Source organism: Camelina sativa, chromosome 3 (assembly GCF_000633955.1).
Source record: "Camelina sativa cultivar DH55 chromosome 3, Cs, whole genome shotgun sequence".
In the NCBI taxonomy this organism is placed as follows: domain Eukaryota; kingdom Viridiplantae; phylum Streptophyta; class Magnoliopsida; order Brassicales; family Brassicaceae; genus Camelina; species Camelina sativa.
The window spans coordinates 20312209-20326952 of record NC_025687.1 but is presented as its reverse complement, the minus strand read 5'-3'; the positions used below and the strand labels follow the sequence as shown (position 1 = coordinate 20326952).

Sequence of the window (14744 nt, the reverse complement as noted above, 5' to 3'; positions counted from 1 at the left end):
ACCCCCCCCCCCCCCAAACCCTTCTCTAGTTTCTACATATTTCGGAAACGGTCCAGGATACGTCTCTATACCCATTGATAGATTAAGTCTCAAATGATTTTTTTTCTATAGGACATCGGGATTCATAGCTACAGTTACACATTTAACTGAACCAAAAATCTTCAATGACGCAAACAGCCTAAAAGTATGGAACAATGCAATGAATAAGGAGGTTGTAGCTCTTGAAGATAAAGATACATGGGATATAATCACTTTACCACCAAACAAAGTGGCTATTGGAAGCCAATCGGTTTACAAGATAAAGTATAATGCGGATTGTATGTTAGAAACATAAAAGGTGTGTCTTGTTGTACTTTGTAACAAACAAATTGAAAGGAAAGAGATTAATGAAACGTTTGCACCTGTTGTCAAGATAATTATAGTTCTTGATGTTCTTCCTCTTGTCGCTGCTAAAATATGGGAGGTGTATCAAATGAATATCAACAATAATTTTTTCATGGAGATTTGGAGGACGAAAGTCTACATAAAATTACCTCATTTTTTTTTTCATTTTCATCCTTAAAAAGTTTGTGGTTAAAAGAAGTTTTGATATGAGATTAAACAAGCTCCATGAGGATCATTATCTCTCCTCCTATGCTCGCGATGACATTAAGTTATGTGTGTTTGTTTATATCGATGATCTTTTCATTGGTGACAACAATATGTATATGATCAAGTCTCGTTCCTTTGGCATGAAGTATAAATTTAGGCAAGCTTTAATACTTTCACGAAATTGAAGTAAGTCATGGACGTGAATTGATATAGTTGCTGATTGTGGTGATCGAGGTGCTAAATCAGGTGTTACACCCTTAGAACAAAACCACTATCTCACCAAAAATGATGGTCGTTTTTTTGTAGATATAAAACAATATCATCAATTAATTAGTGTGGAGAGTAATTTATCTTACAATTCGAGACCGAAGATGAGTTATTCGTTTCATGTTATGTCACAACTTATGTAACTGTAACACCCTGACCACCAGCTTATGTAACTTATGTTATGTCACAACTTATTTAACTGTACCACCAGCTATCAGTGGGCCCCATGTCTATTCCTAGCCCATAGACCCACCTCGCTTAATGGGTATCAAATCCTTTCACTAGGCCCGTGAGCCCATCCAAATATGACGGTTGGTTTGCTACGTTCGGGAGACTTTAAAGACTTGTTACCGTCCCTACAAATTACCACACGATTTTTTCATGTGTTTTGTCCTCACTTGCACTGTTCTAACAATCACTTCCCGAAAGGTCACCAATCCAGAGACTAGACTTGTAACAGATCCGGATATTCGGTGTTTTAGGAGTATCCGACTCCGGCTCAAGATCTGCCGGATTCTTAGTTTTAATATCCGGATCTGGATCCGCTCTACCCGGATATCCTGGTTTCAGATATGTGTTTAAAACACCAGATATCCGGATCCGATGTTTTTTTTTTGTTTGGGGTAAAATCTTATTTCTCTTTCACTAAAAAAAGTTTGAATCCACCACCAAAAGAGATCGAAACCGCCGCAGAGATCATCTTTTGCAAGTTACAAACCATTGAGATCGTAGGTTCTCATCTTGTTCTGCATTTCGAAGCCATATTTAAACTTATCTTGCTCTCTTCTTCTTATTAGACGGCGAGTCGGTGATCTCATCTTGTGGCAGCTATCCATAGATTCACGGTGATGGTGTGGAAGACGGTGATGGAGATTAGATGGTGATGTGTGAAGACAGTGAAAGAAATGAGATGAGATGGAGATGGTTATGGAGAAAGCGGCAGAGAGAAAAATAAAAGTGAAACCCTAATTGTAAGTTTCAAACAGTACAGACTTTGTACTACTTTCTCTTATTGGAAATGTATTGGGCTTTGAAATAGTAATGTGTATTAAGCCCACATATACAAATATAAGCCTAATAATGTAATATTTACCAACTGGGCTGGATATCCGGATATTCGGGTCTGTTTTTTGTGCTATCCGGATCCGAATCCATCAGACATGAAATTTTACTATCTGGATTTGTATCCGTCCTACCCGAATATCCGGTTTCTTGGAGCGTATGAGAGCGGATCCCAGATCGAATCCCACATAATAGGTCTCTGGGCTATCTGAGACTACTCCAGCTCCAGCATGCTTAACTCAGATGCTTAACTCAGGAGTTCTCTCAGGACCATTGAGCGAAAAGATAAGTGCACTATGGTGACTAAGGTGGCCAATATCCTCATTGCACACAAAGAGCTTCACCCCTGACGGTGTGAGACACTCAACGCCATACTCGTCTGGGTTCGGCTCGGATACCACATGTAGCGCCCCGACCGCCATCTCTCAGGGGCCCCATGTCCACACCCAGTCCATGAGCACACCTTCCTTAATGGGCCTCACGTCCTCTTGCTAGGCTCGTGAGCTCATTCATATCTGACGGTCAGGTTGCTACGTCCGGGATGTTTTAAAGACTTGTTACCATCCCTACAAATCACCACATGATCTCTCCATGGGTTTTATCCTCACTCGCACAATTCTGACAGTCACTTCCCGAAAGGTCACCCATCCTGAGACTACTCCAGCCCAAGCAAGCTTAACTGTGGAGTTCTCTTAGGATCCTCGACCGAAAAGATAAGTGCATTTTGGTGACATAGGTGGACAAATAGATTCTTTTAAACCTCTTCAAAAATCTCTGAAATCGGGGTGTCACAGCTTACCCTCACTAACAGATCGCAACGTTCTCGTTGCGCACCAAGAACGTCACCCCCAACGGTATGAACCCACTTGACTCCACACTGGTCAAGGTTCGGTTCTGATACTATTTTTAACGACCCGACCGCCACCTATCAATGGGGCCCATGTCAACTCCCAGCCCATGAGCCCACATCGCTTAATATGTCTCACATCCTCTCACTAGGCCCGTGAGTCCATCCAAATTTGACGGTTAGTTTGCTACGTATTGGAGACTTTAAAGACTTGTTACTGTCCCTACAAGTCACCACATGATCTTTTCCTGTGTTTTGTCCTAACTCGCACAGTTCTAATAATCACTTCCCAGAAAGTCACCCATCCTGAGACTACTCTAGTATAAGCACCATTAACTGTGGCGTTTTCTCAGGACCTTTGACTGAAAAGATAAGTTAAAGTGGCCAAATCAATTATTTTAACTCTCTTCGCAAGTCTCTGAAACCAGGGTGTTACAGTAACAACTTCATGAAGGTCATTGGGATGCGACGCTCTGTTTTGTTTGCTGCTTAAAAGGATCTCGAAGCCTTGGTATTCTTCTTAAATCTGATCTGGATCTCAATCTCATAATTTCTTGTGATTCGGATGAGGCTACTTGACCTTTAATATCCAATCGTTGTGTGTATTTATTGTAATACTTGGAGGCTCTCCAATTTCTTGGAAGGTAAAGAAGCAAGATATATTATTTCTCATTATTCAGCTGAAGCTAGGTATCGAGCTATGGCGGCATGTCTTGCAAAGTCAATTTGGTATCGAACAAACATTTCCAACACGTGTCTTATGTGATAGTAAAATTGCAATTCATATTATTGCACCTCCAGTTGTTTACGAGCACACTAGGCACATTTAGCCAGATTGTCATGCGGTGTATGTGATGGGATTATTAAAAACATCATATTGGTACTGAAGATAAACTAGCCTATATCTTAAATAGGAAAATTGTTCGGTCCTATCGTCTGTCTTGGGTGGGTTAGAGGGTGTGTGACTAGCGAAAATTTACAGTTGGTCAAGTATGGTTTTTAGAAATAAATTTTCCACCACAAATTTGTTACGATTTTTCACCATAAATTTCTGCGAAGTTTATAGTTTTATATAGTTTCTAAAATTTTCTTGATAAGGAAGGTTTATTCCAAACTTCTATGTAAGTATTCTATCATGCACAAACTATATACTCTTCAATAAAATTATTATATGGTTGTAAAAGTAGAGTAAAATTTTGAACTATGATTTTATATACGAACAATAAAATTTACATATATACTACCATCTACATTGTGATAATTTATTAGTATTTTCTATATTATTTTTAAATTTCACATTTAGAAAAATATTTTCTTGCAACATGTAATACAACCATCATTATAACCAACAAAAAACTTAATAGTGATTCCAGAAAAAAAAAATTTGAAGCTCAAAAACTTTTTCTCATGAGTTGCTTTGACACTAGCGACCAAACTTGTAGGAAGCATCGAGAATCTTCATGACTAAATGGAGAATAGTTGTGCCTCATCTCTAGAAGGTTCATTAAAATTTTGATATCATCTATATACAATTGGTCCTCAGACGGTCACAATAAATATGTCGTTAATTGAACCCGCTTTAGAACCAGTTAAATGATTAATACGACATACCTAGGATGATACGATCTTGACTGGTTGTATTTGAAAATTTTAAGAAATTAATGAATTTACTAGATGGGAGGCACAACTGGTTGCCATTTCGTGAGAAAATTCTTAATGCACCTTACAAGTTTGGTCGTTGCTGTCAAAAGAATTCATGAATGCTAAATATCATTCCCTATCTTTATAGGCGCTGAAGGTGGTGGAAAAATAAAGGTGAGAATCAAATAACGAATATTTTTCATATTTGGTGGAGTGAGCAAAAGAAAGCGAACGATTGGATTATGAGGAGTAGTTTATTTTCTTTGAAAGAGGGGTTGTAAATACATTATCAAATTCTTTAAATTTATACAAATCCTAGTCAACTAGCATAAATGTATTGCAATTCATAAGTAGAAATATATCATATGTTGATTATTTTAGATATACAAAGAACAATTAGACAACACGTGCGCCTATACATACCACACATAGAAATGATGTGGTGTGTGCACACCCAATGATGTGGTTTGTGTGTACGCGTGCATATAGTTTTTGCTATATAGAATCTTGAAAATTCATTAGTATAGATAACTAGCATAAATGTATTGCAATTCATAAGTAGAAATAAATCATCTGTTGATTATTTTAGATATACAAAGAACAATTAAACAACACGTGTGCGTACACACACGACACATAGAAATTATGTGGTGTGTGTAAGGGCACGTATAGTTTTCGCTATATAGAACCATGAAATTCAATAGTATAGATAACTAATTTGTGATGTAATTTATCATTATATATATATATATATGTGTGTGTGTGTGTGGTGTGTACGCTTGTGTGTGGTTTTTGCTATATAGAACCTTAAAGTTCATTCTATTAGATAACTAATTTGTGATTTTTTATAACAATTTTTTTTTTTGAAACACGCTGATAATAATGAAAAATACAATATGGATCTCCAACTTTTTAGAGTTTATATATACTAATATATTAAGATACTGGTTCAAAAGTTAATATTTTTTTATAAATATTATATATATATATATATATATATACATATTCAAATTTATACTTCACTGTTTTTATAAACAATCATTTCAATTGATGAAAATAAATTAAAATTCAGTATTAACCAAACATTTAAAGCATAGAAATCATATCGATTATTCTTGTTTAAATGGAAACACATGAAAAGGTGTTAAGAATAAGTAATCTCAATTTAGTCAAAAATGTAAAAAATGAGTTGATTATGTAATGCCTATAATAGTTCTTTACATATCTTCAGCCAAAATTGGTTCCTTTCTGAGTCACGTTAAATGGGTTTCTTGTACTGATTCAACATGTATGTGCATCAATGAATCTAGCCGAGGAATCGAAGATGCCAAAACTGACCGCAGAAGCGACATGGAACTTGGAAATTTAGTTCCCATACATCCGAGAAAAGTCTCCATTCTTTCGGTTGTTTTAATGTGGATTCAAGTCTTAACAAAGGAATATACAAAATTTCTAGTCGTTTCTTATTTATTATTGTTAAGACTATATTGAACACAATGAATTGCTATTTAATTTCTTATTACTATTTGTGAGTCCAGTTAGTCGTAAAATAATACGCAAAAATGTAGAGTTCGTTAAACATTTGTCGAGCATATGCTTGAGCTTTGGACTTTCGTTTAAACTCAAAAACTTGTTACAAACTGAAACCATATTTTCTAAGAAACTAAATTTAACAAAAGGTTACCTAACATATTGGTGTATGGGCCACAAGAATATGTTGGACTTTGTTAATGTCGATTATTATGAGTCTTAATATTCTTTTAATTCCGAAGAGTTGGTGTTATATAAATTTTTGTATCATTGATTAAGAAGAACAACACAATAATAAAGACTTCTTCTCAAATCCTTCTCTAGTTTTAACATGGTATCAGAGCATGTGGATCTAAATTAAATCTTATGCATTAGAGATTTTGTGATCTCAACTTCAAAAGATATCAGGGAGAACTTTATTGGAGAAGATGGTGGTGATGAAGATAAAGACGATGAAGATGTAAGCAATTAGAGATGTGTTCCCGTGATTGTTTCACGTGGGTTTTAGTTTGTATCAAAACTATAATTATTTGGTTTGGTTCATATGTTTTTTTATAGATTTGGGTTTGTTTTTCTTTTTCTTTAGCAATAATTAATCAAGGGTTCTACTTCTAGGGTTTATAGTCTACATGGATTTTAGTTATGAATTTTCAGAGTTTTTGTTTGGTAATAGTTTTACCATTATGAGGGAGTTGTTTAAAACACTCATATTTTTTACCTCAATTTCCTTTTAATTTGATTTGTGGACAGTTCAAGATTAGGACAATTATTTGTAGAGTTGCAAGATCTGCGTCCATGGGATGTTGTTATTCCCTTTTACAAAGACCAAAGACGAGCTGAAGTTCTATCCCTCTTTTCTTTTCAAGATTGAAGTTTATATCCTAAGGAATCTGTTTACATGATTTGTATGCCCTTGACAAACATCCATGACATACGTGTTCCGTTTTATGATTTTAAAGTTTGTGTTTTGTGTACCAAATTTGTCTTGCGGGAGAGTATTGGTGTATATTTGTGTATGGGCCGACAAGTCGATGTTGGACTTTGTTGATGTTGGTTATTATAACCCCTAATATTGTTGTAAATCCTAAGAGTTGTGTGTTATATAAACCTTTGTATCATTGAGTCAAAAGAACAACACAATAATAAAGACTCCCTCCCCCCAAACCCTTTTCTAGTTTCTACATAACACATTATATATACAAATTACTCAAGAGCAATAAAGATTTACTTAGATTGCTCATGATCATCAAAAATACAGGGTATATTTTTTTTACATAATCTAATGTCTACATAAGAAACCCATCACGCTCTACCTAATTCCTCAATAAAGCTTTTGGAAATGGTCCAAGGTACGTCTCTCTACCCATTGATAGATTACGTCTCAGATGATTTCTTTTCTATAGGACATTCAGATTCATCGCTACAGTTACACATTCGACTGAGTAAAAAATCGTCAAGAACACCGTCCGATTAAAAGTATGGAACAATGCAATGAATAAAGAGGTTGTAGCTCTTGAAAATATAGATACATGAGATATAGTCACTTTACCAGCAAACAAAGTATAATGCGGATTGTATGTTAGAAACATACACGGCGCGTCTTGTTGTACTTGGTAACAAACAAATTGAAGGGGAAGAGTTGAATGAAACGTTTGCACCTGCTGTCAAGATAATTATAGTTCATGATATTTTTCCTCTTGTCGCTGCTAAAATATGGGAGGTATATCAAACAAATATCAACAATATGGAGATTTGGAAGACGAAGTCTACGTAAATTCACGTCTTTATTTTTTTCATTTTCATCCTTAAAAATTTTTCCATCAAAAGAAGATGTTGTATGAGCTTAAACAAGCTCCATGAGGAGCATTATCTCTCCTCCTATGCTCCCGATGACATTAAGCTATTTGTGTTTGTTTATGTCTATGATCTTTTCATTTGTGACAACAATATGTATATGATCTTCTAAGTCTCATTCATTTGGCATGTAGTATATATTTAGGCCAGCTGAAATACTTTCACGAAATTGAAGTAAGTCATGGACATGAATTGATATAGTTGCCGATTGTGGTGATCATGGTGATAAACAAGGTGTTACACCCTTAGAAAAAAATCACCGTTTCACCACAAATGATGGTCATGTTCTTGTAGATCCAAAGCAATATCTTCGATTAATTAGTGTGGAGACTAATTTATCTTAGGAATTCGAGACCGGAGGTGAGTTACTCGTTCCATGTTATGTCACAACTTATGCAACAATCTCGTGAAGCTCATTGGAATGTGAAGCTCTGTTTTGTTTGCTTCTTAAAAGGATCTTGGAGCCTTGGTATTCTTCTTAAATCTGATCTGGATCTAAATCATATAATTTCTTGTGATTCGGATGAGGCTTCTTGCCCTTTAATACCCGATCGTTGTGTGTGTTTATTGTAATGCTTGGAGGCTCTCCAATTTCTTGGAAGGTAAAGAAGCAAGATATATTTTTTCTCATTATTCAGCTGAACCTAGGTATCGAGCTATGGCTGCATGTCTTGCAAAGTCAATTTGGTATCAAACAAACATTTCCAACACGTATCTTATGTGCTAGTAAAACTGCAATTCATATTATTGAACCTCCAGTTGTTTACGAGCGCACTAGAGACATTGAGCCAGATTGTCATGCGGTGCATGTGATGGGATTATTAAAAACATCATATTGGTACTAAAGATAAACTAGCCTATATCTTAACTAGGAAAATTGTTTGGTCCTATCGTCCGTCCAGGGTGGTTTAGAGGGTGTGCGACCAGCGAAAATGTGCAGTTGATCAAGTATGGTTTTTATAAATAAAATTTCCACCATAAATTTGATACGAGTTTTCACCATAAATTTCTTTGAAATTTATAGTTTTATATAGTTTCTAAAAATTTCTTGATGAAGAAGGTTTATTCCAAACTTTTATGTAAGTGTTCTATCATGCATAAACTATATACTCTTCAATAAAATTATTATATGGTTATAAAAGTAGAGTAAAATTTTGAACTATGATTTTATCTACGAACAATTAAATTTATATATATACTACCATCTATACTGTGGTAATTTACTAGCATTTTCTATATTATTTTTAAATTTCACATATAGAAAAATATTTTCTTGCATAATACAACCATTATTATAACCAACAAAAAACTTAATAGTAATACCATAAAGAAAATATTTGAATCTCAGAAACTTTTTCTCATGAGTTGCTTTGACACTAGCGACCAAACTTGTAGGAAGCATCGAAAATCTTCATTACTAAATGGAAAATAGTTGTGCCTCATCTCTAGAAGGTTCATTAAAATTTTGAGATCATCTATATACAACTGGTCCACAGAGGGTCACCATAAATATGTCGTTAATTGAACCGGCTTTGGAACCAATTAAATGATTAATACGACATACCTAGGATGATACGATCGGGATTGGTTGTATTTGACGATTTTAAGAAATTAATGAATCTACTAGATAGGAGGCACAACCGGTTGCTATTTCGCGAGAAAATTCCTAATGCATCTTTCAAGTTTGGTCTTTGCTGTCAAAAGAATTCATGAATGCTAAATATCATCCCCTATCTTTGTAGGCGCTGAAGGTGGTGGAAAAATAAAGGTGAGAGTGAAATAACAAACAATTGGATTATGATGAGTAGTTTATTTATTCTGAAATATAGGTTGTAAATACATTATCAAATTCTTTAAATTTATACAAATCCTAGTCAACTAGCATAAATGTATTGCAATTCATAAGTAGAAATAAATCATATGTTGATTATTTTAGATATACAAAGAACAATTAAACAACAAGCGCGCGTACACACACCACACATAGAAATTATGTGGTGTGTGTACGTGCAATGATGTGGTGTGTGTGTACGCGCGCATATAGTTTTTGATTTATAGAATCTTTAAAATTTATTAGTATAGATAACTAGCATAAATGTATTGCAATTCATAAGTATAAATAAATCATCTGTTGATTATTTTAGATATACAAAGAATAATTGAACAACACGTGTGCGTACACACACCACACATTGTGTAACATCCCGTTTTCCTAATTTTAGAAATTGGCCGGTTTGATTTGAGTTCTCCTGGTTTTGAGTCAGTTTTGAGAAACCCTAAGAGGGTGTTTATAAGCTTTGGACGCCTCTTTCTCTTTTTGTGGATTGTCGACACTTAGAAAGGAGAAAGAGATCAACAAAGATTTATCTTAGAAAGAAGGAGAAGAACAGAATCGTTAGGGTTTGGGAGGAAACGGTTCGATATATCAAATCGTTTTCAAAGGTAACGAAATTTGGAAGAGTTATTCGCCAGTCTTTCATCGTCATTCTCCTTTTTACTGAAGTGAATTTGAGTTGATATTCTAGGAGTTATCGGCAGTTTCGTGGGGCGTTTCTTCTCAGTCGCAGATTGAGACCAGCGGATGTTTCGGGATCGATTGCGGTTTCACCTGAGATCTGACCGATCTTCAATAGAGAAAGGCAAAGAAGGCCAAATGGGTCGAAAATATGGCAAGACTTTATAGTAATCCCAAACGAACGAAGATGCATGTCTACCGTACGGAACATATTCAACCAATTGAGACTCCAAGTCACAGGTGAAGATATGCGGATCCTTTCTGATGTAAACAGAGTTCCAGTTCTGATTAAGTAATGCTAGCAGCTGTGTTTCTTATGTCTTAGCTAATCTCTTAGATTCCACTGGGTTCATCTTCCACATCTGATATGATAGCGGCCAGCAAGGAGACAGAAGCTGCAGAGAAACCGGAGATCGTGGGAAGGATCACTCGTTCAAGAGCTAAGGAGATGGCCAAGGAAGCTCATGCACTCATAGCTGACGGGTCATTCAATCTACCGAGGATCCAAGTCTTCAACATATCCACCCTGAAGACTTCACCCGGTAATGATAACTAGATAACTTAGGTGTGAAGTTTGTACTCTTTTTCCCATAGCTGAGTTTTGTCCCAATGGGTTTTCTCGGTATGGTTTTTAATGAGGCAAATGGATCACTACGTCGAGTTATCTAGAAGTCATTACCAATGGGAAAAATGTATGCTAAGTCACCATGACTTCTGTACTAATACAAGTGACTTCTGTACTACTACATATCACCTAGACGCTTCGTTGTTTTCTTATTTCCTTTACACGCCTTGTTGTTTTATTTTGAACTTCCTGTTGTTTGGAGTGTCGAGCATTAGGGTTGATTATAAAACCCAAAAGCGACGCCTCCTTGTTTGGTAGCGAAGAAGTTTTATGTAACAAGTATTGTTGAATCTTTCTTCTCTCAATCCGAACTCGTGAATGCGTTCATGATTCCGAGTTTCTAAACACTTTGTGATTAAGAAACTCTTCACTTTATTTTCGAATCCATATAACCATCTAACACTTCTCACCATCGAATCATTGCTTTTCTCTCTCGAACATCACCTGCCGTCACTCGCAATCCACTTGATCATCATCACCATCAATTCACGTCGCCTCTTACCTGTCATCAGCCTCCATCAGAGTTTCATCCTAGGAAGTTCGTATTATGTGGTATCAGAGCCAACTCTGTTCCAAAGGCTGAGCGATTCTAAACCCTAATCTCGTTTTGTGTTGTTTTGATTTTGTTCATTTGTTTAATTCTTTGTTGTGTTAGTCTCTGCTGTTTTAGGTTTCGTTGTGAGTCTTCTTTAGTTTTAGGATTTGTTTTTTTGTTGTTCGTTTGTGTCTAGATTACGAGTCTTAGAGTTTACTTCGAGTTTTCTTCTTTATTTTGCAGGTACAATGGAGCTTTATCCAAAAGCTATGGAAGCTTTGAACCAAGCCATGGCTAAGCAAATAACAGAAGCAAACAAGACAATGTCTACTCAGTTCCAGCAACAGATGGAGCAGCTCAGTAACAAGTTTGAGAAGCAGATCAAAGATATAGCTCAAGCAACTAGCGCTTCAGATCAGAGTTCTTCAGAACCGCCTAGTCCTAATGAGGCTCTCCGCTTAGCTAAAGGAAAGGCACACGTGGGAGCTTCTTCCAAACATACACGGATCAGAACAGCTAAGTCACCTACTGGGGGAAGAGAGACTTGTTTCAATCAGAGAAGAAACACTCAAAGCACAGAAAGAGAGCATCGAAGAACTGGTAGAGATCCTACACGCCCACGACGAGCTGAACAAGTAGCTGGGCATCGAATATACTTTGATACAGATAGAGAGTATTCAGAAGAAGAGGAAGCCTCAGATCATAGCCAAGAGACAATGAGGAGAAACAGAAACAGAGATCACGGCAGGGATTATGATCCTTTGAGGCAGCAGCTGAATCATCTCAAGATTCAGTATCCTTCGTTCCATGGTACCAATGATCCAGAGACTTATCTAGACTGGGAAAGGAAGATGGAGTTGAACTTTCAAGTTCAAGGTACCTATGAGTTGAACAAGGTGAAGATAGCCATATCTGAATTCAATGGCTATGCTTTGTTGTGGTGGGAGCAGTTGGGACTCACTAGACATCGACAGAGAGAGCCTGCTATCACTACATGGGAACAGTTAGTCACGCAGATGAGAAAGAAGTTTGTGCCTACACACTACCAGAGAGAGATTCTTAACAAGCTGAGGCGTCTCACTCAAGGCACTAAGTCTGTAAGAGACTACTATCAGGAGCTGGAAACGCTTATGATCAGGGCTGATCTGAGAGAAAGTGAAGACATGGTTATGTCTAGGTTTCTTGGAGGTTTGAACAGAGAGATTCAAGACAAGATAGAGCTGCAGAACTATGAAGATGTGCAAGAAATGGTACATAAGGCAGAGCTAATTGAATCACAGATCAAGAGAAAGGGAGTGAGGTCAACGTTTACGCCTAACATTCCCAAGCCAAGAGAGTTCAGTAAACCCGCCTTCACCAAGGACAGCAAACCCGCGACAGCCACAGTCAAAGAGGAAGTTAAGATCGATTTCAACCCCAAGAGTAGCACCTCTACAAGTCATATCAGGTGTTTCAAATGCCAAGGGATGGGGCATTATTCTAGAGACTGTCCTAACAAGAAGATGTTTCTTCTTCAAGAAGGAGGAGAGATTATGCCTGTAGACAGTTCAAAGAGTGAACCAGAGCCTGATTTAGGTGAAGAAGGTGAATCCGCAATCATGGGAGAGATGTTAGTAGCACGTAGAGCTTTAAGTGTTCAGACTCATCCATATGATCGAGGGCAGCGTGAGAATCTCTTCCACACCCGGTGTATGGTTCAAGACAAGGTCTGCACCTTGATCGTTGATGGTGGTAGCTGTACTAATGCTGCTAGTGAAGAGATGGTATAGAAGCTTAATCTCAAGACCACTTCACATTCAAGACCTTATCAGCTACAGTGGTTGAATAACAAAGGAGCTTTAACAGTTTCGCAGCAAGTGGTAGTGAAACTCACAATTGGGAAGTATGAAGATGAGCTGCTTTGTGATGTGATTCCGATGAAGTCCAGTCATATTCTTTTGGGAAGACCATGACAGTTTGACAGAAGAGTGTTTCATGATGGCTACACCAACAGGCAGTCATTTGAGTTCAAAGGACGCAAGGTCACTCTCCTACCACTTACACCTAGCGAGATCTACAAGGATCAGCTTCACATGAACCGCAAGGATACAGAGAAAGTGTCTCACAGCCTGTACATCAATCACAGCGAGTTCAATAAGCTATTTGACCCAGAGATGACCACATTCATGTTTGTCTACAAAGAGACACTCGCTAGTACCAAGCCAGCAGAAGAGCTTCCACGCGAGATGATAGAGATTATAGAGGAGTACAAGGATGTATTTCCAGAAGAGATACCTCCAGGCTTGCCTCCAATACGTGGGATAGAGCATCAGATCGATTTGGTACCAGGTTCAGCTCTACCGAACAGACCAGCTTACAGAACCAATCCTGTAGAGACTAAAGAGCTGCAGAAACAAGTAGAAGAGTTGATGAACAAGGGACACATCAGAGAGAGCCTCAGTCCATGCGCAGTACCAGTCTTGCTCGTACCAAAGAAAGATGGTTCATGGAGGATGTGTGTTGACTGCAGAGCTATTAACAATATCACAGTGAAGTACAGACATCCGATCCCGAGATTAGATGACATGCTGGACGAGCTATGTGGGTCAACAGTCTTCTCAAAGATCGATTTGAAGAGTGGGTATCATCAGATCAGAATGAAGGAAGGAGATGAATGGAAAACAGCTTTCAAGACCAAGCAAGGGCTCTACGAATGGCTAGTCATGCCGTTTGGTCTCACCAATGCTCCTAGCACCTTCATGCGTTTAATGAATCATGCTCTCAGACCTTTCATTGGCGTCTTCGTGGTTGTGTACTTCGACGACATCCTCATCTACAGCAAAGGTCTAGAAGAACACTTAGAACACATCCGCCAAGTTCTAAATGTTCTTCGTTCTCAATCCCTCTTTGTTAATTTTTCTAAATGTTCGTTCTGTACTATTGAGGTTGTCTTTCTAGGCTTTGTTGTCAGTACAGAAGGAGTTAGAGTGGACGATGAGAAGGTCAAGGCTATTAAGGAGTGGCCAACACCCAAAAACGTGGCAGAAGTCAGGAGCTTTCATGGACTAGCAGGATTCTACAGGCGATTTGTCCAAGACTTCAGGACTATTGCAGCGCCACTTACAAAAGTTATCAAGAAGGATGTAGGATTCAGATGGGAGGGAGCACAAGAGAAGGCGTTTTCAGCCCCTATTCTTTTACTTCCTGATTTTATGAAAACTTTTGAGATTGAATGTGATGCCTCCGGAGTGGGTATAGGTGCTGTTTTGATGCAGGATAGGAAGCCAGTAGCTTACTT

General features: G+C 37.4%; 1 pseudogene; it reads right to left on the bottom strand.

Moving 5' to 3' along the window:
• LOC104779144 overlaps nucleotides 10397–14744 on the bottom strand; it is a 7270-nt pseudogene continuing 2922 nt past the window's right edge.